We start from the raw sequence: 24,768 nt of genomic DNA, 5'->3' as shown, positions 1-24,768 counted from the left end.
AGCATAACCCTACATTTTGTGAGCAGGACTAAGAAAACCTCTTTTCCTGTTGGGCTGAACTAGCAACAGGGCTTCTTTTTTATCCTCCTTATCATCAGCCAATTAGCAACCCTCCCAAGAAACATGAGCTTCATTTAGGCAGGTTAAAGCCTCCATTGCCTTTTCACAGTTGCTTCAAATTAGCAGTTTGGGGATGTGATGTAATGGGGATGAATGGCCAAAATAATTATAGATACGAGGGTGGGGTTTTTGTTTGTTGGTTGTTTTTTTTTTTTTTTGAGGGGGGGGGAAGCCTAATTATGATGGAAGCAATTTCCATTCAAGGTGGTATAGCCAGCATTATTGCCAAATTGAGGAATCCTTATAGGAGAAAGGTGTGTATGATAATGAGAGTGAAAATATACAACTCCTGCCAGCATACAACAGAAAATGCTACCAAATTAATTTTATTTTACTTCCTAATGGCACATTGCTGCAAACAGCTGAGGGCCACAGGCCCTTCTCATGAAGAATCTATTCCTGCTGCAGCTCAGGTGGGCATTTTCTCGTTACTCAGATCTATATATTAGAAGTGGTGGAAGAGACTCTCTTTGTATGTTTGTTTTAGTGCTCCTCATATCTTTAGGGTTTTATTAATTTGTTTTGCTGGCGTATACTTACTGATACAAAACCTTTGAGGAAGTCTGAGCTTCTCTGCAGAGTTGATACAGGTATGGTTGCTTTCATATTACTGAAAAAGAAAATAGCAGTTCTATGTTTATTCTGTGATTATTGCCAATACTCTGGGCTGGGTCTTCCACAAGGTAAATACATGATCTAGTTTTGAGGTGAAGATATGCGGGTAAATAATTTTACATAGTGGATTTAAGTTACATACCCAAGTAACTTCTGAATGTATGGTTCTGCTATCTAGCTATGTATTCAGGTGTCTGGTGCTATTTAATATCGGACCTTTTGGATTTGTAGGTGTCTAAGAGGCACTTTGAAAGCTGGAAGTCAGTCTGTAAGGTACAAACTTTGGAAGTTTTGTCCTGAGCTGTGGCTCAGAACCAGCACCCTACTCCTCATATTCTTTCCAGAATAAGTTCTAGATGGTGACAAAAAGCTATACTGTGTTATTATGGGTTGCGTTTTAAAAGTGTGGTGAGATTCTCAGGGAGTGAGTGCTTTCTTTAAGTATTTAATAATGCAGCAAACTATTTTTATCTCTATCCTGAGGGCGTATTTGTTTCTGTCTTTGTTTTAAAGCACTGTATGTTAAACATTTGGTCCATTTCCCATTTATTTAAGTCCTTTTTTTCTTCTCTTTGCTCAAACCTAAGCTTAAGTATAAAAGATTTCAGTCAATTATATGAAATCTTACAGTATCACGTACACAAACCCCCTTAAATTTGCTATAGTAGGGTGAGCAAGTTGTAGTTTCTCTCACTGTTGCATTGCGATGCTTTTGTGGTATTTAACACTGACATTTTAGCACTTCCACATTTAATTCTGCCCCTCCACTCCAGATCTCCTTGTTACTTAAAATATCATGGCTAAATTTACACTAGAGATGTAATGTCTCTGTATTAAGACCATTGACAACAAGGCATCAAGTTTCAGACTGCTTCCCAGTTTCTGCTGAGAAATCTATTTGTGTTCGTGCATCTCTGCAGAGTCCTATGTGCTTGCCGTGCTTATTTGGTTGTCGCTGTGCTTGCTGCCAGTTTCTTAGAACTTTTAAAGTAATTACTTTTTGCAGTATCAAGGGATCTCCAACATCCAGGGGGCATGTTGCTCAACTCAGTCATTGTCTAGGTGCATTGACACCCATTTTAAAGACTCTTGACTCTATTTTGTGTGACTGGCCCCATGATAGAGATCACATAATTACAATAATTAGGAAGCTCACCTCAGGATATTATCAGAGCAACCCACCCAAACCTAAGTCCATATGGTTTGAAATAGCTAATGAGTCAGTTAATGTGCTATGTCCAGGAGTAATGGACACCCAGTATGGATGACATGAAGACATAATTTACCAACTTCTTGACTGATTAAGGTTTTCCACGTAGACAGTTCTTGTGTTTTGCATCTCACAATAAGTTCAAAGTATTAAAGGCTTTTATGTGTTAAACAGAGCAGAAGAAACCAGCTGAGACTTTTAAAAGGCAGGCAAGAAATTAGTCCTCTCATTAAAAAAAAGACAAGAAATTGGCAGTCTTGGAACTTTCATTTTAAATATAATACTGCAAAAAAATTCTTTAAAAAGCTCTATTGAGGTACAGGAGATGACAATGGCAATAAGTGACATTTGCTTTAATGCCGTGTAGCCTGAATGAATGAATGACTCCCACACTGTCCTTTTATCAGAAAATAAATTCCTTCCATAGGGGCTGCTTTAGCCTCTGTAACTTGCCTCCCCAGTCTCCCTTTAACACTGGCCTTGCTACCGATACAAAAGAAATGTGTAATCAGGTCTACATCCTGAACTAACCAGAATAGGGAATTTATACAAGGAGGTCAAACCTTCTGGCAACAAAAGCACCAGAAGCCCTGAAACAGGGAAGAAGTGATGTCTGGTTTTTGAATGAGCTACAGGATCTGTCTGTTCAGTCAGGGTCAGGATTCCTCTCCCCAGGTCTGTTCCTGCTCTCGCATCATTTTAATGGCTGTTGGGATGAGCTGTTACTCCCAGATCCTATCACTATAACTGAAAAGACAGTCAGACCCTGGGTGTGTTCCTTATCTCTTCTTCTATGTCAGAGGTCTTACTGCTCATACCTTTAGAAAGCAATTATTTATGATCATTGAAGAAAAAGTGTTTTCTTAGCCATGTTTATTTACTTTTAGAAATGTGGAAAGAGATGATGTAAGTTTATTGTTGTTGTGGGAATGAATTGTATTTGCAGGGAGAGCAGAATGTCTAGTGGTTAGAGCAGAGAAGGGGATCAGGAATGATTTTCCTTACGGGAGTAATTCCAGGAATCCTAATCCTGGCTCTGCTACTGACTGACCTTATAGGAGTGGTTTCATATCTATTTCATTTTATCTGTCTGAAGCAGACTGGATGGCTTGCTTTAAGGCACTGAGATTCTCAGGTGAGAGCTAGTGTGTATGTATTATTGCCATGGCTATTATCTGATGGTGAACATTAGCCCTACCTTGACATGTAATGCATTGGAACCGGTTTCCCATATAAGCAGCTTGAATGTACATTCTTCTTTCTGTCATTGTTTCAAGTGTTTTTTTATTTGAGCTTCTCCCCTCCAAAACCAAACACATATGGAACACATAAAATTTTCATGAAGTTAAAGTTGTCGCAGCCTTGCAAAGCAAATAAGTATGTTTGCCTCTACTGATATTCTCACGCGTTTTATTCTAGGCATAAAAGTAAAGACGTGCTGGTCCAAAAAGCAGGAGGAAGGTTGCTAAGCTTCCGTAGTGGTTATTACTTAGACATTGGGCCTTCTCAAAGGATATCTAGGAATGCAAATGAAGGAATTGCAGGAGCATTAGCAGTAGCACACCAGTGTTCTTGGTCTACAGGAAGCAGTGACTTCTTATTTTTCTGTACAGCAGTGTATGTGAAAAGGGTTAGAAAAACAAAGAGGAATTTGGCAATGCGCTCAGGGAGAAGGTGCATATACTCATTTAAGTCTTTCTACTTCTGAGATTATTCACATAAAGTTGTTTGAGAAGGGAAACTCATCTGTCATAGCATTCATTATTCACATATCAATGCTACTTTTTATATATAAACTTAATTATGATGATGGGATAGATTAAATATGACTCACTTTACTGCAAAATTGATTTTTTTCCTGACCTCAGAATAAATATTGATCTTCATGATCTTTAAATGTAGTGCAAAGTTCGTTAAATTAATGGCATATTAATAGAAAGTAGCCCTGACCATGCAATATTAATATATTTTCATTGTTATTTCTCAGATCCCATCCAGAAGGAAAGAGGCAGGGTGCCGATGCCTTCTTTCCCAGGAGAAATCAGGAAGCCGTTGATTTTAGTGAATGTTCAGACTGCTTTCAGTTAGTTGTTGTGCTTTGGTTTTTTAAAATTAAAAACAGTGGTGAAGTGGCAAATGGGTTGTATAATACATCTAATAAGATAGCAATGTGTCGTTTTTCCAGCATGCCCAGGAAAGCAAGGCACTGTCCTTACCTGACAGTGCTCCACTACCCATTGCCATGCATCAATTCCATGAGCAGAACCATAGTTATGAAAGGAGACTGGGATAACTTGGTTTTTGGATTCAGTATCTGGGGCTCTGATTTCTCCAGTAATCCTGCTAGTAATTTCCTTAACAGCTGATTTTTAAAAGCAGTTAGCGTATTCAAGTGAGGGTTTACTCGTGTGACTTTTTTCCTTCTTTTTTTGTCTTTATAGTGACTCTTGAAAATCCAGGCTTAGATCTGCTGTTCTAGATCTGTTGTTTTTAAATATTCCTCATAGAGTAATTGTATATGGCTGTTCTATAAAGTCTGTACTACAAAGAGCAGGGATAAGAGATCATGCATTGAAATGACCTTTAAATAATACTGTATAGTTTGTAGAGAAAACGGTGCCCACTTAGATAGAGGAGGAATACTTGTGTGCCTTTTATAAATGCTGTTTTGTGAGCAGTCTTTCTGTTTAATACACGTTTTGAGTGTTTTGTGTCAGGTGATGTAAGTCAAAAGGGAAGATGACAACTTCCATTCCATAGTTTACAGACAGCAAGGAAAATAAATGTGTCTAGTATGACATATTACCATACAGAAAATACTTACAATTAAGAAAGGAAAGTGATTTGAACAACTGAAAAACTGGTAGCCTGACTTCAACAGTTCACAGCTTTAGAATTAATTTTGAAAGAAAGAATAATAACAGTGCATGATGATAAATGGAAAATGGAATAAAATGCAGTATTGCTTTGCATCATGCCAAACTAACTTGGTTAGTATTTTTGCCAAGATGACTGATTTGTTGGACAAAAAGTGCAATACAACCAATTCATTTGGACTTCAGCAAGGCATTTAATACAGAACTACATGGGAAATTATTAATTAAGCTGGAGAATGTGTGAATAAGTGCAAAAAGCGTAAAACAATGGAGAAATGAGCAAGGAGTAATAAACTGAAAGGGTAAATAGTGGATGACAGAGATTACTAGTTTCCGAAGGATCTACCTCAGGACCTGTTCAATTCAGTATTACTAATTTCATGAGCAGCAACAACAAAATAGAAACATCCTGATACAATTAGCTGATGAATATAAAGTTGTGAGGCACTGGAGTACTGGTGTAAGAGAAACAGAACAGAATTTCATAATACGAAATTTGGGGCTATGCTTTTTGAGACTGCTGGTTTGGAGGAAAAAGAGGAGAATCACGGAATGACCATGGGCTGGTAATATGACTTAAGTCTGAAGAAAAGTCAGGCCTGATTCTGGGTTGTATCGGATCAAGTAGTTTTATTATGGAACCCAGAATACATATTTGGTAGTCTTTCATTGAGAATTCATCTTTACTGTCCTATGTATTTCTTAAGTGTTAAATCATGGATGTTATCTCTAAAGTGATGTAGGCAGAGGGCAATGATCATATTCAGTTCTGCTGTGGAAAGCAGAGCTAGATCATGACTGTGAATTGAGTTGGAAGAGGACCTCTTCTGCTGGAAAAACATTCTTGTAAGAAACAGGTTTGAAAAGAGGTTGTGAAGAAATTTCTTTCCAGAGGTATAGTAAGCAAAATTACATAGTTTTTCAGATGTTAGGTGTGTTGAGGGGTAGGAGCGCACAGAATCTCCTTTGCATAACCAGTAAGTAGCAGGGAATTAATTAACTTGATAGATGAATTAGGAGCTGGGCAGAGGACAGAAATGTACCTTGAGAAATAACATCAGAAATACCATGAAAGGTAATAGTGAGGCTGAGGGTAATGTAATGTGAATTACTTTGGGATATGCAGGGCTTGATTTTGGAATCAACCTATCCTATTTCTCTACTTCTTCATGATGTGAAAACCTGTTACTTGGGTATACTTTCATCCCTTGCACAGGAAAAAAGGCAAAAACTGCTGAGGTTTGAGATAATTTTGTTTTTCCCCATGGGATTTTCTAGAAAAAGGAGAGATTTCAGCCCATTTAAGCACCATTATTAGTTTGGCGCTTTGAAAGTATAGTGATACAGTAATGGTTATGCGCTATTCGAGTAAATTAAGACAATGGCATTTAAGTAGTATTTCAGTAACATCCTGGGCTCAGTTTGTCCCAGAAGTTTTCAAGGGAAAATCAGACCTGTTTACTTGTTGGCTTAATATTTTGATTACAATGTGACTTTCTGCATTTTTCTGTGATTTTAAAAATTAGTAACTACAATTTTGTATTAGGGATATCAACAGAAACAGTTCATGTATATTACTGTGTACATAATATACCGCATATGGTACTGTTAATTTGCTTGTTTGTGTGTCTGTCTGCTCTTTGCATATTTGCTTCTGTGTGTGATATTTTATTGGAGCACATACGATTTGAAGACGGTGATTGCCTGCTGTGGTATTTATCCTATATAAATTCTACATTAAATGACAAATTTGAGACCCATCAGAGACAGAAGACTAAGTCCATCCATTGAATTCCTATTTGTATTATTACTTTCTAATGAATTCTGTACTACAGCAGGTGTCAAATCATATCTGTTGTTTTGCAATCGAGTATGAATAGAAGATGTATTGCTATTGCAAATGAATCTAATATGAATCTAATGAGCAGTAATGAGCAACTGTTTTGTCATTATTGAGGCAACCACTGTGATGCTAATAAACTCTCATTTCTGCTCTTTAGAAAAAAAGCACTGACCAGGATTTATAACATGGCCTTAATGTCCCAAAAGCCTGAGGCAAAAGAGAAAAGTGGAACCCCTAAACTGAGCATAATTTAGTCATTTTCTGTGTGGCAGTCCTCTTATTTTCTCTTATTAAAGTAACCTGGTTTAAGTCTTTCAAGCTTTCCTACATTTGAAAGGAAAAAGATGAAGAATGAGTGTCTATTAAAGGAACATAAAGTTAAGATGATGGGCATTCTGCCTTAATTTTCGTTAATGTAAGTACACTAATTCCATACTCCTGCATGTGACAGTGCTTTTGTAATATTAAAGGCAACTGTGTGCAACTGTTTTAAAAGCAGTCACTTTACAAGTAACAGGCCATTAAATCAATATAGAACTAAATGTATTTTGGGGGAAATATCACAACTGTCTCTTAATTGAAACTTCTTTTATTTTTTAATTTATTGTCCTCATACGTGGATCATAAGACTGCTGAATGTACAAAAATACCTTTGACACAATGGTATCGGTAGCTTACTACATAACTGATATGTAAATGAGTTCTGACTCCTGTGTGGCTCTGCCTTTTCCAAGTATAAATAATATATAGAATGATACATAAAGCTGTGTAAAAGGGACAGCTGGGTACATGGTACTTACAAGTGGAGCACAGGAAAACCAGTCAGCACTGCTTTTCTAAAAGCTAAGTACTATACTTCCATCAAAAAATAATGCTTCTGTGTATATAGTCTTCATGGACTCATCTCTCCGTGCAGTAAAGCTAGATGCACTGTAGAGATTCATTTCAGTATTTCATTTGGAGGTTTGAACTATTCTGTGTAGGGTACAGCTGTTTGTTTTACTACAGTACACTCCATACTTGCTTTAACTGCTGAATGGAGACTATATTGCCAATATTTAAAGTATTATATAGACGCAGCAGTGAAACTGAATTCGTGAGCAAGCCGTGGGATGGGCATTAGGACAAATTACAGCAATCATCGCTCAAAGTTGCAAATAGGGCATCAAAGGTTGTATGAAAGCCATAAACTGTTCCTTCCATGCTTGGGGCATTAAAAGGACTTTTGGCCCACTGAGCAGTAGCTTGCAATAGTTGTCATTTACTGACATTTCAATTCCATCTCAATGCCTAAGAAGGGAGGGGAGCAGGAACTCGGGGTGCTGCCGGCTTTCTATCAGTTGCTTTGCCAATGCTGTGGTGTTAGCTGGGTAGGCCATTACATTCAGCTTCTCCTACCATTGTCAGTAATATATGGGTCATATTTGCTTACCCTTTAGGTGTGTTGCAGGGTTAGTTTTTAGTAACCCTGGATGCGTAGAGTTGAAAAAGGCAACTCGGCTTAATAGCATCAGTATCCTAGAAATCACCAAGAAATACCTTTCTAGATACATTCACCTTCACTTCAAAATTCATAGCTTCATTTGCTCCAAAAGGAGTTAGTTTTCGTATGCCGCAACTGTTCTGGAATACAAACCAAGGCATGGCAAGGGGAGACAATCAGGAGCTTTGCTTTGACCGTATAACCCTGGCCTGGACTTGAAACACTGGTGGAGATCCATCCATAGTTTAGAAGAGGTGAAGCAAGAACAGGTCCAGGTCTCAAGCATTACTATTAAACCACCTTCTTTAGACAGGAGAGTCTGCAAGTCGCATGTGATGATAAAAGGACTTTGTTATAGAAAGCTTTCGTACAAAGTATCTGGTTTCTCTTCATGCATATTGGTGTAATGGACTGTATTAATTTCTTTGATTCCTTATATGATACTTAAGTTCTTGTGATGCATCACATCTCATAAAGGCTTTTAGATTGCTTATGGAATTAATTGTACCATACATACAAGTTACAGTTTGAAGATGTAAATTAGTATTGTATAAAAGTTCAAGACTAATTATATTTCAATTTGGTAAATATAATTTCACAAAAATCATAGAATTTAGGCCAAAAAGGACCTCTTGGTCATCAACGCCAGTACCCAAAGCAGGACCAATTCTGAAGTTATATCAATCTCTGAAGTTAAATCAAATTGCTCAGGGCCAGAGCTTCCCTGTCGTTTGAAAGCTGTAATAGTTTGTTGTTGAATGTCTTGCAGTTTTATTACAATTTACATTTTTTCTGATTGCTTTCATCTGCAGTAATAACAGGCGTATATTACTGTGGCATCTGCAGGCCTTTGTTAGGAGTGGATCTTTCCCGTAGCAAACATGGTAGAAAGAGAGGTAGAAGTGGCTGATTTCTGAAATGTAGCTTATGATCACAAGGTAAAAATGTTTTGTGGTAGTAGAAGCCATCTTTCTGTTGCTTTGTACAGCACCTTATAGACAATGTTTGGATTCATGTCTTAGGCTCATCTGTGTGCTATGTGACCAGTAAGAACACATGGGGTAAATTTTCCTGCTCCCAAACAAATCTATCACAGTGGAACACATTGAGCATTTCATTTGACCAAAACCAACAGGCTTTTACTGCCTACCTTTAAGAAAAATATGCACAAGTGCTCATTCAAGTCTATATGTGGTAACCTAGCAGTGCATATATTATTATACATCTTGTATGCATCAGTTTGAAGTATTTTATGATTTAAATAACATGAATATAATTTACGTTTCAGTAGTGGTCCATAGCTGTTTCTATTGAGATACCTATAGCCTCTAAAATACCGTTTAACCTACTTCTATGGTGTTTGCATTTCAGCGTCATTGGGGAAGATGGGCTCACGATACTAAGTTATAAATTTTTTGGAGAAACAATGACCTGGAGGTAGCTAATGAATGGATTACAGCATTTTATGCCAGAGGCAGCAAGTGTGAGGGTCTCTTTATCTGACAGTCCTTTTTTTTTTTTTTGTGCTTATAAATTTTGCTCACATAGCAAGGCAAAGTAGTTAACTCTGAAATCACCTTGTTACGGAATTGCTGAGTAGTAGAAAGCTGAGCTGAATGTTTCCGTAGACACCGTCACATGTTTGCAGGGTCAGTTCCATTTTGCAGTAAGGAGTCAGGCAGTGACTTGTGTTTTTGTGCTCTTGTGCTCTCTGGCCACAATTCTGGAAGCTCTGGACAATCCTTTGAGGTCTCCCAGACCTTCTGCAGTGCTGAAACAGCAGAGTTGCATGTGTGAGGCTACAGAAGTCCAAGGGGACTTGAGCAATTGAGTACTCGGAGAGGATTCTGCTCAGTTAGAGTCCAAGTGGCAGAAACATTCCCAACGATTAGAAGATTAGATGAGAATGGATAAAAAGTTGGCAGAAAGGGAGCAAAGGAGAGTTCATTGTAGTTTTTACAGCATTATGCATAAATCACAAGAGACTCGATGGCATCATCACTAGTATATAGATTACAAGAATCTCCCTTTGGTAGGGGCATGAGATAGAGATGTCCAAGGCTTTGTGTTGTCCACCTTGCAGCCAATGTTCTGGAGCGGCCTGTGGGTGGAGTGGCTTGGGTAGGAAGGGGATTGCTACTGAAATTTGGGGCAAGCAAGTTTGGGAAGCAGTTGCTGTTTAGACCATCTTTGAATTCTGTAGTTATGCAGGGGAACTTACCAGCAGCACCACCAATGGTGCACAGACTTTGTTGTGCTGAGGGTACTGTTTGCAAACTGTGTCAAGCCCCACTTGGAAAATTGTACCAAGAGGATAAAAGCAACTCCAAAATAAAGCACTGTAACTGAAATAACTAGAAATTCAGCTGAGATGACTACAATTTTTCTGCTTGTATAAGATAAAACTACTTTATGCCTTGTGTAAGTGTCTGTCACTGACATTGTCATTACATCACTACAGTGACCTACTGTAGTTGAGTGGTTCATCAGATCGAGGCTTTATGGAAAGTAGATTGTCATGGGAAGGCATTTGATGAAATCTCTTAAGGATATAAATATCACTTGCAGGAATCCAGAGGCATGTCTTTAGGAAAAGAAAAGATTTCCTTCTGAGAATCCTAGTCTTCCTATGCTACTACTTTTTACATAAATAATGAAACAGCTGTTTAGCATAACTATTGAAGGCATGTACTAACTTTGCATACATACCAAACCCTAGACAATGTCCAGAGACATCCTTCCCTTTGCTTATGGCTCTCTTTGTTCTGCTGTCTCCTCTAACTGTCAACAATAAATTAATCAAGGGGTCATTAAGCTCTAATAATCTATCCCCTTGTTCATATAGAGTAGAATCATAGAATCATTTAGGTTGGAAAAGACCCTTAAGATCGAGGTCAACCAGCAACCTAGCACTGCCAAGTCCACTGCTAAACCATGTCCCTACATGCCACATCTATGCCACATCTACATGGCTTTTAGATACCTCTAGGGACTGGGGACTCAACCACTTCCCTGGTCAGCCTGTTCCAATGGTTGATAACCCTTTTGGTGAAGAAATTCTTCCTAATATCCAATCCAAAGCTCCCCTGGCAGAACTCGAGACTCTTTCCTCTTGTCCTATTGCTTTTTACCTGGGAAAAGAAACCCGTATACACATGGTGGTCTTCCTGTGTTTGTGGGGCTGAAGCAAGAAAAAACCCACACCTTTCATTCTCCCCTATTACACCACTGCCTGTGTACACACACTAAGTCATTAAATCTTCTGGTGTATCCTTTCTGTCAGCATGGCTCAGTTCAGCACCTGATGGAGTTAACGGGTGCTAGAAGCTAGCTGACATCCTAGGAATTTTGGTGAGAGGTTTTGGTAAGCATGTGGCTAAATTTCTAGAAGAGGTGGGCATGAAACATTGTAAGGAGAAAGTAGTAGCTTTAGCTATACAACAGTTGTATGCCACGTAGCTTTTCATAAAGTTATATTGAATTGTATTTGCATTCTTATGAAACCATTATAAACACTACAAGAGCCATGTGTAAACCAGCAGCAGTATCACCATATAGATAGCATCCCATTCAGATTGAGAAATACGATCTTGCACTTTTTCTCTGTTAAAGAGCTGACCCTACTCTGAAGGAGTGAAGGGCATCTGAATCCAAATGGGAGAGAAAATATGCATAAAGAAAGTGGAGTTACATTCCCTATTCTAATAGGTGGCAGAAAATCTATAAAGCAGCTCTTTGTAAATTTGTTCACAAGGCATGTGAAAAAGCAATAATACAGCCAAGGTAAATGTTACCCATACAGAAGGTGTGCCTGCCCTCTACTAACATTATAGAAGGGCTATGTGTTCTGCACAGTACAGTAAGAACATATGTATATGGAGCACTGCAACCAAAAGGTGATGGCCTCCAGGGAATCCTTGCTAAGGAATCCTATCAGCTTTAATCCAACACCGATCCAGGCCTTAAAACCTCTGCAGTGCTGCTAAGCCTCCTTCACAAACTCAGGAACCACAGATTTTAAAGCATACTGTGCAGGGAATGGCTTCCCATTCCCATACCATATAATGTATGCCTGGCCACAGGCTCTCCTTCCTCTTCCAGGAGGGAAAGATGGCCAGTCACCACATACAGGTGTTCTCAGATGTATGGCTACACACAATGCATATTGACAAATAGATTATTTTTCTCCATGGAAAATAGCCAGATTATTTTAAAGAGGCTTGATGACACAAAGCCAAAAGCTCCCAGCCAGCAGTTATGAGGTGAAGTTAATGGTCAAGTCACAGGACTGGGAGAGAGGAAGCAAATCCATACCTCACCTTTCCAAAACTGGGGTTACTTTAAAATGTCTAGAAACCATTTTGGTTTGCCTTGAGTACTGACTCTGTGAAATATGAAGTACGGAAGAGGGAAAGATTTGCAGGTGTCTTGTGAGATGAATTTCTTGTCTACAGGTTATAAAAGTAATCTTTCTTTCAGAGTAAATCTCTATCAGCTCTTCCATCCTACCAAGTTATGACAGGCCACAGATTTGGCCCCATTAACTAGGTTGGGTGTGGAAATTACAGGGTGAAGTTTTATAGCGTGTGATTATTTGAACAGATGATCACAGTGGCTGTCACAGCCTTCACATCTCTGAAATTTCTAGACCTTTCAACTGTATGCACTGTCAGGCAAAGGTGTATGCACAGGATATTTGTAACCCTGGTTGCCACTCCTGTATCATTAAAGGGAAGCTGTGTTCCCCACCTCTGTATAGTTGCTCCTACCTTGAAAATAGATGCCATCATCCAGTGACCTAAATGCTTTAGCCATAGCATATTGTTAATCGGATATATGCATTGTTTCTGATTTCATAGCAATTGTGCTCAGTAGTTTAACATAATTTTGTAATCCAAATCAGTTGAGGCTGTTCTACCGCCCTGTAGAAGGTACTTGTTCTCTACAATTAGATGAATTGGAATTGCTTAATTTTCACAATACTTCCTTTCTGTTTCTAAGTTCTCAAAGTTTCCCTCAAGTTATCAGTGATCTTGTCATTCTCTAGCTCTCATGTGCTTTGTTCCTTGACTCTATAGTAGAGTTTCACTGTGACTTTTAAATCTCTTTTTTAATAGCTAAATGCACAAGGGAGTGAGGTTCATTTCTAGTTCTTGGGAGATATTTCTTGTCCCCAGTTCTTCTGTACTATTACAGGCTTACCTTTTGGCAAAAGGAAGAGTAAGATAATTCCAAACACACTCTCTGGGCACTACGCTGTGTTTCTTGACTCCTCGAGACTGTGATGCTTTTGTATTTGTCTAATGCAAGGCTTTAATTTCATCAGTGTTCTTATGCAGGCTCCCTGATTAAATAAGCGTGTATGCTTGGTAATTACCCAGATCGCCTTTGATCTGTTTTGAGAACAGCCTCTCTAGAGGGTCTTAGTAACACTGAGCAAAAACTTGGTGTCAGTCCATGGCAGAAAAGTTACCTTGCCCTGTGGAAACCCTCCTGCTCCCCTGTTCTTATTCATCTCCTTTAGTGAGCAGTTGCTGTCAGGAGCAACCCGCTGCTTAGTGCGGAGTGCCTTAATGCAGCTGTGCTTGTGATTCCTGATGAGCTTCACGAGGGACTCCACTGCAGCCCTCGGAGGAATTCGCTTCTTCAGTTGAGCTCTATCCTTCAGAGCCACGCTGCCCTAGATGACACTGTGCTGCTGATGCTGAATGTTGCTGTAATGCAACCGTGTGAGGCAGGCTGATGAAAAAGTCATTATAATTTTCAGTTAGAAAAGGCAGAACTTAAGCAAGTGTCAATGTTAAAAGATTTATGTTCTTTTCATCAGCTAGCCTGAGATGTTTTGTAGAAGGTGGTTTGGTGAAGTTCAAGGGTAACTTGATTTTGAAATTTTTGTTATTATAGCAAGGAGAGTTTTTACCTGATGGAAAAAGAAAAATTGCTGGCATAATACAGCTTTTTTTTAAAAAAAAATATTTAAGGGAAAGAGGTGGTTTGTGGATTAGACAGGTCATTTCTAAACAGCGAAAGCATAAAACCCATCTCTCTATTGAACTCTGTATTTGGGGACAAAACAGTTTTATGAGACTATTGCAAACAGGAATGACTCTGATAAAGACACAGGCTCAGCCTCTGCAGGATGGTCCTAGTGCTAGCTGTTCAGCTTCCGATTCGTGCACTGAAACCCAGAGAACAGAAGGCAAAGGACATCCAAGTGTAGCAAGCAGAAAAAGGGTAATAGATACTTTACATTCCAGGTTTAAAGAGGTTGTAAAAAGAGAAGTAAAAGAGTAAGGAAAGAGCCTAGCTTGTTATTCTTTTGGGCAAGAATGTTGGGAGACTTCTGTAACTTCAAGGAACTTTGTTTTCAATGTCTGGAATGATTTTTCATTGATCTTCCTGAGGGTTCCCCAAGATTTATTTTTAAGGTGCAGTGGATAAATAAAATATTATTTGCAGCTTCTCATTCCAGCTTTACAGTGAAAACATTGTAATAAATGCAGCACGTGTGCAAAACATCTGTCAGAACCTGACGTTATTTCCTCTTTATAGCTCAGAGTGGTTTTTCATTAATTGGTTGTAAAATGGAAATATCAAAAAGCTTGTTCAAAATGCACAGTAAAAACCATAAATGCTTAGAGGGCTATGTTTGTAAGTGTGATTTTCATGCTGACATTTGAATGAGTCGTGAAACATAAGCAGATGAAACAGAAATGTAGACCAAGCATTGAAAAGTCCAAGAGTTCAGTCCATTATTCTTCTGTTTTACTAGTTACTGTTAAGGCATGCGACATGCTTTCAAGTTTTTTTGGGGAAAAAAAAAACTCATAATGTGCTATGAGCTCATATGTCACCTGGGACAGTCCATCACATATGATGCTCACGTATGAGGTCATTTGAGGATTTTGCAGTTTTGCAAAGAAAGCAAAAGCTTTGTAGTTTATGCATCAAACTACTAACTTACAAGTGCAAGCCTTTTGTCTGCACCAAGCTTGCGACTATGGACTATCATAAAAGAGGAAAAAACTGTTAGAGAACTTTTACTGCTTTGAAAGGGGAAGCAGTTGAAAGCAGAGTACAAGCGCATGCTTTTACTGGTGTGATCACAGCATTGAAGTTGCTCCTAGGGTTTAAATGGAATCCAAACACAACTTGGCCCTCTTTCAGTGAGATACAACAGACTGTTAGTCTGATGACATAATTAATGGCTATTTGGCAGAAGCATGAGGTACCAAAGGGAACCAAACTAACTCACCTGTATCAGTATTTAGATTTCCATGAAACTTGCATCTTTTCATGAAGCTTTTGCAAGTGCGCTGATGCCTGTGCAAGGTGTATAACAAGCATTCATAAGAATTTGGGGTTTTTTACAAAACATCTGTATCTGTGTGGGGGTTTTGTTTTTTGTTGTGGTTGATGTTTTTTGGTGGTGGTTTTTTGTTTTTGCTTTTTTGTTAAGCCATTGACTTCCAAGGAAAACAGCAAACTAGCAAGCCTGTATTAAAGTGCATTTGCTTAGTGTTTTTGAAGTAGACTACAGTGCTGTCGGTAGCCCAGGAAGGTAGTGACATACCAGATGATTTCCAGATTACAAGGAATGTTTAAATATGTTTAAAACATATTTGTGTATTATATTTTTCTATTTTAATTCATAAAAGTGTATCTTGTGTGACAGATATGTAATATTCCAACCCACTACAAAAATAACTTTTCACAGTTAGATACAGTTTAATTTAAATGATTTCTTTTTTTTAAATCAAGTGCAAATTGTTTCAAGTATTTTGCTTTCTCCTCCTCCTTGTTAAAATTGTCATTTAAGGAATTATTAATGATTTGTCATTTTTCTATAATTCTGAACAAATCTGCTGACTAAATTGTAACATATAGAACAGAATATCTAGAATAGTCAAGGTTTTTATAACATCGAAAAGTCCTGTTTGGTCTAGTGGTATGAAAACTTAGTTTATTAAGTAAAGGGAAGGTATATGTCTTCTGCACACTTCTACTTGCAGAAGGTTTTCAAAGATCTGAGAGGTCTTATAATTATATCTGCTAGATAAATTACTTACCTCAGTTCCTTTTAATCTTTTTACATTGTGTAACCACAAGTTATATCACAAGCCTGAATACTGTTATATTTTCCTTTTACTTCTCCCCACTTACTTGAAGTCAAGTCCCAGCTCAATGAAGTCAATAGAAAAATCCTCATTATGTTCTGTGGAACCAAGAACAGAATACTTGGTTCTTCCTTCTTTCACTTCTGCTTTCTCCCTTTTTTCCTGTTTGCTTATCATGTGATTCTCTTGTTGTGTAAAAACGGAAATCGGATTAAAAAATCATATTTTTAAATAGGTCAGCTAGACTTCAATGTAGTATTGTTTGGAGGTCAGCACAGGAAGAAAAGATTAAATTATTTCTGTGGCGACTCATCAATAGAGTGAATAGGATACCTTTCCCAAAACCACCGTTTCTATCATGCTGATATTTGGACCAAAATCTTTGCAAGCCTATCTGACTCAAGGTGATAAGAAGCCAGTCAGTCTGTTTCATATCTTTTTTTTCTGCAAATGTTTAGAATTCTTCAGATATAAAGGTGAATCTCTGAAAAGTTTTTGTAAGCTTTTATGCAAAACCTGTAGTGAAGAGAACTTAAGAAGTCTTCTTGGAAGCCGTGTTGCTTAAAGTATGTTTGGCAGTCTTTAGTGTTATAGCATGTTATGGGGAACATTTGCTCCTTTGCTCTGGCATGTTTTCCTAATAGATTGCTTTGCCAGACCCAACAGAATGCTTTGTACTTACCAGTCTCTATCCTCCAGCCATAAAAATATGGCCCCCAAAATTACTTTTTGCTGATTTGACATTTATCCCAGTCTTTCAGGAGATTCTTCCAAGCAATTCTGTCAACAAGAGTATTGTCATTACACATAAGCATCACAAAATATGGGTCTTGGACACATTTTTTTCATCAGGATTATCTTCACTGGGATAGGTATATTCTCAGTCTTAGTCAGTTTTTCTTTGAGGCTCTGCAAGATTGCGGAATTTTCATTCTTGGAAACTACTTTGGTGATGGTAGATCTATTGTGTTTAAAAGCAGCTAAAGATTGCATCCAAATTTCTGTATTTTTCAGCTGGCTTTAGGAGGTAATTGCAGGCCAGTTTCTGCTATCCATCCCTACATAGTGTTGTAAACTCTGAACCTGCAGAGTGATCCAGTGATTTGACTGATCTCACCAGAAGTACTTGGCAGAATCTTTCACTTATCACTAAGATATGAGCCTTTTTTTAACCGTTTAACTTTGACTTAAAAAGTTAACAAGACATTCGTGATCTAATAAAAATGTAAATCTTCCTATTCAGCAATCTACAGAATTTCCAAATTCCTGCAAGTACTTAGTGTCCTCTTTACTTTTATTCTAAAGATAATGTTTTGGGAGGTTTTTTGTTCAGGTTTTGGTGTTGTTGGTTTGGGTTTTTTGGTGTGGTTTTTTTTTTTGCTTTAAAGAAAAGTTAGATTTCTGAAAGCAATTTACCCTTCAGTACTTTTTAATATTTCAAATGATAGGCAGTCACCTACAACTGCAGGTTTGAAAATTAGAATTTTCAAATTCTAATCTTAATTCCGACAGAAGTGTAGGCTGAAGGTATCTGCAGCTTCTTACCATGTTCAAGTATCTTATATTTTCTACTCTGAAGAAAATCTTCTATAAGGACCATGTTGTATGACTTATTACCTATATTATGGACTTAAAGTGGTGAAACTTCCATTTCAACTAGGTAGAGTTAAAAATTATTCATGCTTTCTGACAGTCATGAACACAGCTCTTACGTCCATGGATTTGCTTTTGCTGGGATGTAGCTGTAAGTCTCTCATCTGCCACGTAAATTCTATGTAACTTGAAAATTCAGCTTTTATGTCTGCAGAATTGTCAGTCTCAAGCATTCAAAATTACATAACCACCTCTGCAAAGTTTTAGTGTTGCCTTGAAGTGATTAAGTAAATGTGTGTCAGGCTTTTTAATTTATCTCCTGAGTTTCTATGATTTAAGGTTTTCCAACTTTTCTTTTTAATGGCAAGGTTTCCAATCTTTTAGAATAAGAGATAAAATTTTTATTGACTCTCAATACCTGAAGAAAGCTAGGCCTTTATGAGATACTTCAAGTGTCAGAAGATAACAGTGAGAGAATAAAAAAGATCCTTGATGCAAGAGAAAGTAAGAATCGGATGTTACTTTAATATTCCATAATTTTCTCATTTTTGAGAGAGGCTAGTACTGTGAACAAACAGCTACAAGTGGTGAGGCTAGGAATTGTCCTACCATCTAGGTTTCAGAAGGGGCAAATTTTTTTTTTAGTTTTGATCCAAATGTGGCACACAGTATCTCAGTCTGTCAAAAGGAAACAGAAGCGAGGACAAATAGCACTAAGATGTATTTCCAGGGACTGATACATCTACCATATTAACTAGTGGAATTAACTGAATGCGTACATCTGCATTTCTGAGTACAGGAGAGAAGAAAAACAAGGCCAAGTGCTTGGGTCGCAGAAACATCCCAGGGAGGAAGGATACAGGCTTAGGCACTGACTGGGAAAGGAGCCTTGGAATTTGAGCGAAAAAAGTGCTTCTTGTTGAGTCCTGCTGTCTTCAGGGAAATGCAACTTTGTACGCTCTTTACAAACAAACAGAATTGCTTGGGGGGGATGCACAGCTCCATTGCCAGTTCTGCTGTCTAACTAGAATAAACTCTTAAGATTCTTGAGGTTTGGCTAACTGCTCAGAGAAGAAAAGATAGGATTTTGTGTATTTTTCATCAGCCTGGCTTGCCACAATAAACTATGTAAGCTGTTGTATTAATTACTTTCACTACCTGCTTTTAACACAAAAACACGAGTAGTTGTTCTGGTGTGGATATAGCCTATATGAGCAGCAGTATTTCCTTTCAAGTAGCTGAAACTGTTGCCATTTGTGGGGTGGAAGTGCCTCTCTCTTTGCTTTACATGTGCCCATGAAAGGCATGCGTCTTCTAAGGTCCCGCAGGAAATCAGTATCAAAGACTGAAATAGATGAGTACATATATACATAAATGTATAGCTGCAAGACCTGTCCTTCCTTGTCAGTCTGCTAGCATTTTCACCCTGTTCTTCCTGTTGATCCCTTTGCTTTTTTCCCTTGCTTTTCCCTTCCTATTGCACTCACCTCTTCTTGGAAAAGCCCCACGTTACCCCTCAGTTCTTCCTTTCTAGACCGCTCCATGCTCCTTTCTCTTTCACTTCTTCACAGAGAAGCTTTTCAGATCCTTCTCATGCTGAGCATTAGTTCTTCAGTACAGTTGTAATGCTGCTTTATTGCGATGCGAGATCCAACTGGGGTGAGAAGGATAAGGGACAGCTATGCTGCTTCTCCTCCGCTCAGTAAGAGCGTAGTGTCCTGTTGCTGGAGTAGAGCTGCAGGGGAAGCAGGGCTCGGTGCATGCAGCTCAGGCTTAGGAGCCTCACATCAGCAGCAGAAACAGAGTGACAGCAGTGGCAAGTGTCAGCTCTCGCCAGGTATGACACTGCAGCATGAAGGTTTTAAATGTTGTACAGACAGCAATGAGTATGCCTAAGTTCGGGGCTTCTCTGAAACTAAAAAGCAAAACACAAATAACTCAGCTGAACAAAAGTGGAGCATATGAGAGAAGTGTGTTAGGTCCAGGTTTTGTAAAAAGAAGCTGCTTTGGAATAAATCTGACCTAATATTGACCTTCAGAATAGGCTGATCTTCCCAAAGGAGCTTCCTAATTTGTACCTATAATGAACACATCATCTATATAACCAATTCCTGCATTTGAACTATGCCATGTTTGTTCCATTGTATGATGAAATACAGATGTATTTCCAGACACACCAGGAAGCTATTTCTAAATCATCTTTTGCTCTGCTGCTGACTAAATAAAGTGATTCCAGGCTTTTGGGATTTAAAACAGGTTCCTATCTAAACAGTTGTTGAGGGTTGCTTTATAGTGCCTGTAACTGCAGAGAGAGCCCTGCTATTTCACAGGATACTTGCCCAGCACATGTAGAAAATTACAGAGTTAATAGCTTACGCTAACCATTTTCTCCCACAGTTTTCAGAAGCTTTATTCTGTACTGTAGTGCGCACAGTCCTCACGCTGACAAAGAAACTGAAGTCTGTCCCTTTCTAACCATATGGTCCTTATGTTCTTTCTAGCAAGGCAGAAACCCTTATACGTTTGTTTTCCAGGATTGCTTTCAGAGGGGTGGCCCTTAAAAATCTCAGAGAATGGAGCCACAACACCTCTAAAGAGAAAACTGGGACTAACTTCACCTTTAGGTAGCTACCTAGAGCAACAGATTTCTGCAGTTAGCAGACTTCTGGCTTTGTGAGCTGTTGTGTCTATACAGCAATGTGTCGGTATCTGTGACTTCTCTAGCCATCGTGTCAGGGGCTGACCATTGATCATCCCATTATCATTATTCTTCCCTGCTTTGCCCTTCTGACAGAGACTGCCCTGAGCCACCCAGTTGCACTGAAGTGGTGCCTGATGAGAATTTGCTTATGTTAAAAAAGAGCTACCATAGTCTTCAGTATTTTTAATATTTACATAATATTTCTGTATCACATCAATGCTGATAGAAATGCATGGAGTATCACCTGCGTGGCTAATACAGTAGCATGCCTCTTCTGCATTCTCACAGTTTAGATCCTGCTTTTATGAGCAATGTTGCTAGGATAAATGAAAGATCTTCTGCTTCACCATACTGACCCTGTGCATTTAAATGGTGTGAATTTAAGTCCCTGCATCCATCCACCCCTCTTCTATTACATTATTTCATATCGGAAAATGTCTGCTACCTGTAAAATCAGTAACCATTACACTTTTCAGGAATGTGGCTGGACATTGGTATATCTTGGCTAGATTTGAAAATCAAATTAGTTCTCCTGGAGTGTTTCGGCCAGGTGTCTTAAACTGCTGCAAAAGGCAGTTGTTCCTTTCAAAAGTAGCCAGATTCTCTTCTCTCTCTTTCTGGCAGCAATAGGAGCAGTAGGATGACTTTCCTGACCTGATTATGTCCCAATTCTGTACCAGTCCTCTGTGTCTCCCTATTCTGGGGTAGAGCGTTGGCTGTCAGTTTTCATGGCTCTGGTGATCTTTTTCTGATGACACCAAATATTCCATTTTTCCCTAGTTGTTGGGCCATCTTGCTCAATCTAATTCTATCATGGTCTGGGCTTGGAGAAAATAGCTATTGGTTCACATAGTAAATTCAACCCCGTATTAATTGTGTATAATTAGAGAAGCTAAGACTTTCTTCATGATGGGCAGCACGCTGCTCACCCAGGAGTGTCGGGTACACTTCTGTCTGTCACTTACTTGGGTTTGTATGGACTGTCTTTATGCCACCTGCTTCCCCTTCTCATTCCCTTTGCACCAACCTGGAGCAGCAGTTCTGACCTCCAGCATGCTCTCAGTGATATGCTCTGGACATCTGCAGTTTCAGCTGTCTGCTGTTAGAGAGGAATGATTTGTGCTCATGCTTGCAAGACAGGCTTCTGCAGTGCTGTTTCCCTGGCTTCTATAAGTGTTCTTGTGTATAATGAATTGTACATACCTGCAGACTCAAATGCCTGAATGCTGTAGCAGGCATATGTCTGCCAAACTACAATGAGGAGATTCTAAAAAAAAAAAAAAAAAAAACAGCAACCAGCTTCCTTGGGATGTGATCAGAAGGGGAAAATAAATGTTTCCAAGTACTGGGCACATTCTGAAGGGAGGCAATAGCTTGGGAGTTTTTAGGTGACTTTGATATGCTCTAACTGCATTTCCTCTTTTACTTCTCAAGGCTTAGGTCTTGGCTGAAAAGGTTCCATGCCCTGGCTGCCCAGGAAAACCCTAATCCAGCACCTTTGTGAACCTGACACTGTTAGATATGGTGCCAGGAGGTGTATGTGTTTCAGCAACAGATGGGCAAGCAGCTCTGCTGTGGCATTCTTACAGGAGATTTAACAAAAAGTTTCTTGTATTGCAGCCTTACAAGATGCTCTTCCCACCTCTTGTTGATGCAGTTTTTGTAAGATTTACCTGATGCCTTTCGGCTTTCTGAAATCATTTGGCCTTGTGGAAGACAGTCATGAAAGGTTAGAAGAGTTAAGTCACTGAACTTAAAAAAGACAAAACTTAAAAGGAATGAATTTATCACTTGATAAGCTTGTATTTTGCGTGATTTTTATGTGATACATCAGGGGAAATATATATGAATGAAATATTACAAATCTAATTAGATCAAATCCAAAAGGTTATATACTGACTTTCAAAATCTGTCCGTTCTCTAAAACAATGACAGAAAAAGTCACACTTACAAGAAGTAATATACCACTGTCAAGAGTTTCTTAGACTAAATTTTGTACAAGCACAACCTCAAATGACCCACTTCTGGTGCTAGCCAAATTTCCAATTTCTTGGAAATTTCCTGTTGGGATATTTTCTCTCCAAGCATTCTTTTCACCTGGAACTTCTAAGTTAATTCAGCTTGGCTACAATAACAGTTTGGAGATGTTTTAAACCACATTTATTATTGAGAGAATTACTATTCAGAACATTTTACTGATTAATACATGACAGTAGCACATATATAGATGTCCCATTCCACATATATAAGATCGTACAAACTCTGCATTTTTTTTGTGGTAACATTACCCCCCCAAAAAAAATTTATAGGCATGTTAAAATGGAAAAGGAGGGGCTAGTGGTACTGGCCTGTATATGACTCTTTCAAACTGTCAGTATCAAAGCTCTCAGTAAAAAGAAACAGATCAGATTGCATGGAGTATGAATGAAGCATGCATCTTTGTATATGTAGGGACATGTATGAGTTTAAAACTTTTTGAGCTTAAACAGCATTAAGGCTCAACTTTACTTTCTTCTAAGGCTGACACCACCTGCCCTGAGCTGAGACAGCCCCCTCAAGTTGTTGCAGGGAAATAACTAAGCGTATGGTCATCAACTCACGCCATATTTTCCTCACACCACCATTGGCAAGCAGATGCTTTATGTAATCAGAAATTCCTGCTTACTAACAAAGAAATCGGAAATATGACACATTGCCCAACATTTGGGCTTTTTTTTATTATGGGATGGCTACAGGAATCTTAAATATGTAGTATAAAACTACTGAGTCTGTCTGTCTTACCTAATTTTCCTATAAACATAGAGCCTCCCTAGTCACCATTTCCAGTCCCTTTCTCTTGTCTCATTAAGCCAATATCTCTTTAGAAATAAGGTCAGAATATTCCTTTTTTTATATCCTGATGACTTCTTATTAGCCCATCCCTGTGGCCTTGTTTTCTGTGCCTCTGCCCAAGTCATCTGTGAGGGCAGGCCTATTCCATCATCCCATCCCTACAGAGAGGTGGCAGGTAGCTTATTTTGAATATTCTGGTTTTCACAGATTTAAAATTTTATTCCTTGCATGTGGACAGGACATGCTTTTGGACACTCCTCCTTTCTTCCCAGAGGAACAGAGTTTCCCCGGGACCTGATGCAAATGTGGAGGAGCCTCTGAAACTCCTGAAACACACACAAGAGGGAGAAAAAGCACGAGATCTGCTTACCCCCTTCCTCCTTGGTCTCCTCAAGTTCTTTGCAGACTCTTGTGACCTTCCCCTCTGGCTCCCCGCTGCCCTTAAAATGCTCTTTCTTCCTTGGTCTCCTCACTGTTCATTAGTTCCCCTGTCCTCCAAAGCAAGAATTCATATATATAACTTGCTCTCTTTTTCAAAAATATTTTAACGGTATTTACTTCCAATAATAAAATGTCTTTGCCGAAGGTTTTTGCATTACTAATATCTACTCAGTTGGTTTTCAGAATTCCTTTTGAGGCTCAAATGCAAACTGCCACTAGGTATAAAGTAGAATAAGTTAGTATTATACATCCTCTTGTACCACCCAGCTCATTTAAAAGTTGGCCAGTAAGGTGGAAGCCATTCTTGATTTCAGAATCCTAATATGTTCTATAGTCTCTTAGGATCAGGAATTTAGATACTTACCTATTCAGGGTGCCAAATGTTGAATGTTAAGAACATCTGGAGCATTGTGGAAAGCTGTGGTTTGATCCACTAAGGATATGCAAGAACAGAACAAACAGTTTATCAGAATTTTGTCATTTAGGAAAACCTGCTTTTTCAGGCCCTATCTTGAAAAGCACAGGCAAACCTGACCCTAAGCTTATGGCTCTATAACCTTACCTTCGATCCCCATGAGGCACACCAGATTTCAAGCAAATTTGAGCAAGTATGTGGATTTTAGAGCACTTAGTGTTGACCTTTAAACAGAAATAGGTACTCAACCTTGGAGAGCCTGCTCTCCCTGATAATTAACAGGAGGATTTAATTTTTAAACTGTATTGTGGCAATGTAAAAGTTCTTTGTTGATATTATTAAAATGGAATTTTTGCGCTACAACAGATTTAGATTTTGCTCTTACAGATTCTAATGAATAACATTGCTTAGAATATGTCAGAGCAGAGCTCTCCTTAAGAATCTTTACCTGCTATATCCTGGAACTGTCATAAAATGCTGAAATGCACTTCAGTGACTGTCCTCAAAAACCATTTGTATTTC

The 24,768-nt window shown here is 38.6% G+C and overlaps 1 long non-coding RNA gene across 2 annotated transcripts in view; it reads left to right on the top strand.

Moving 5' to 3' along the window:
* The first annotated feature begins 609 nt into the window (after window positions 1-609).
* Window positions 610-24,768, top strand: part of LOC148053064 (uncharacterized) — a 169,128-nt gene continuing 144,969 nt past the window's right edge. For both annotated transcript variants that reach the window (XR_015708564.1, XR_015708563.1), the window contains exon 1: window positions 610-710. This is a non-coding gene — a long non-coding RNA (uncharacterized LOC148053064). The remainder of the gene's footprint in view (window positions 711-24,768) is intronic.

The sequence above is a fragment of the Nipponia nippon genome, unplaced genomic scaffold (genome assembly GCF_047370975.1).
Source record: "Nipponia nippon isolate SJK-2023a ecotype South Korea unplaced genomic scaffold, ASM4737097v1 scaffold_4, whole genome shotgun sequence".
Classification (NCBI taxonomy): Eukaryota; Metazoa; Chordata; class Aves; order Pelecaniformes; family Threskiornithidae; genus Nipponia; species Nipponia nippon.
This window is presented reverse-complemented; position numbering and strand designations above follow the sequence as displayed.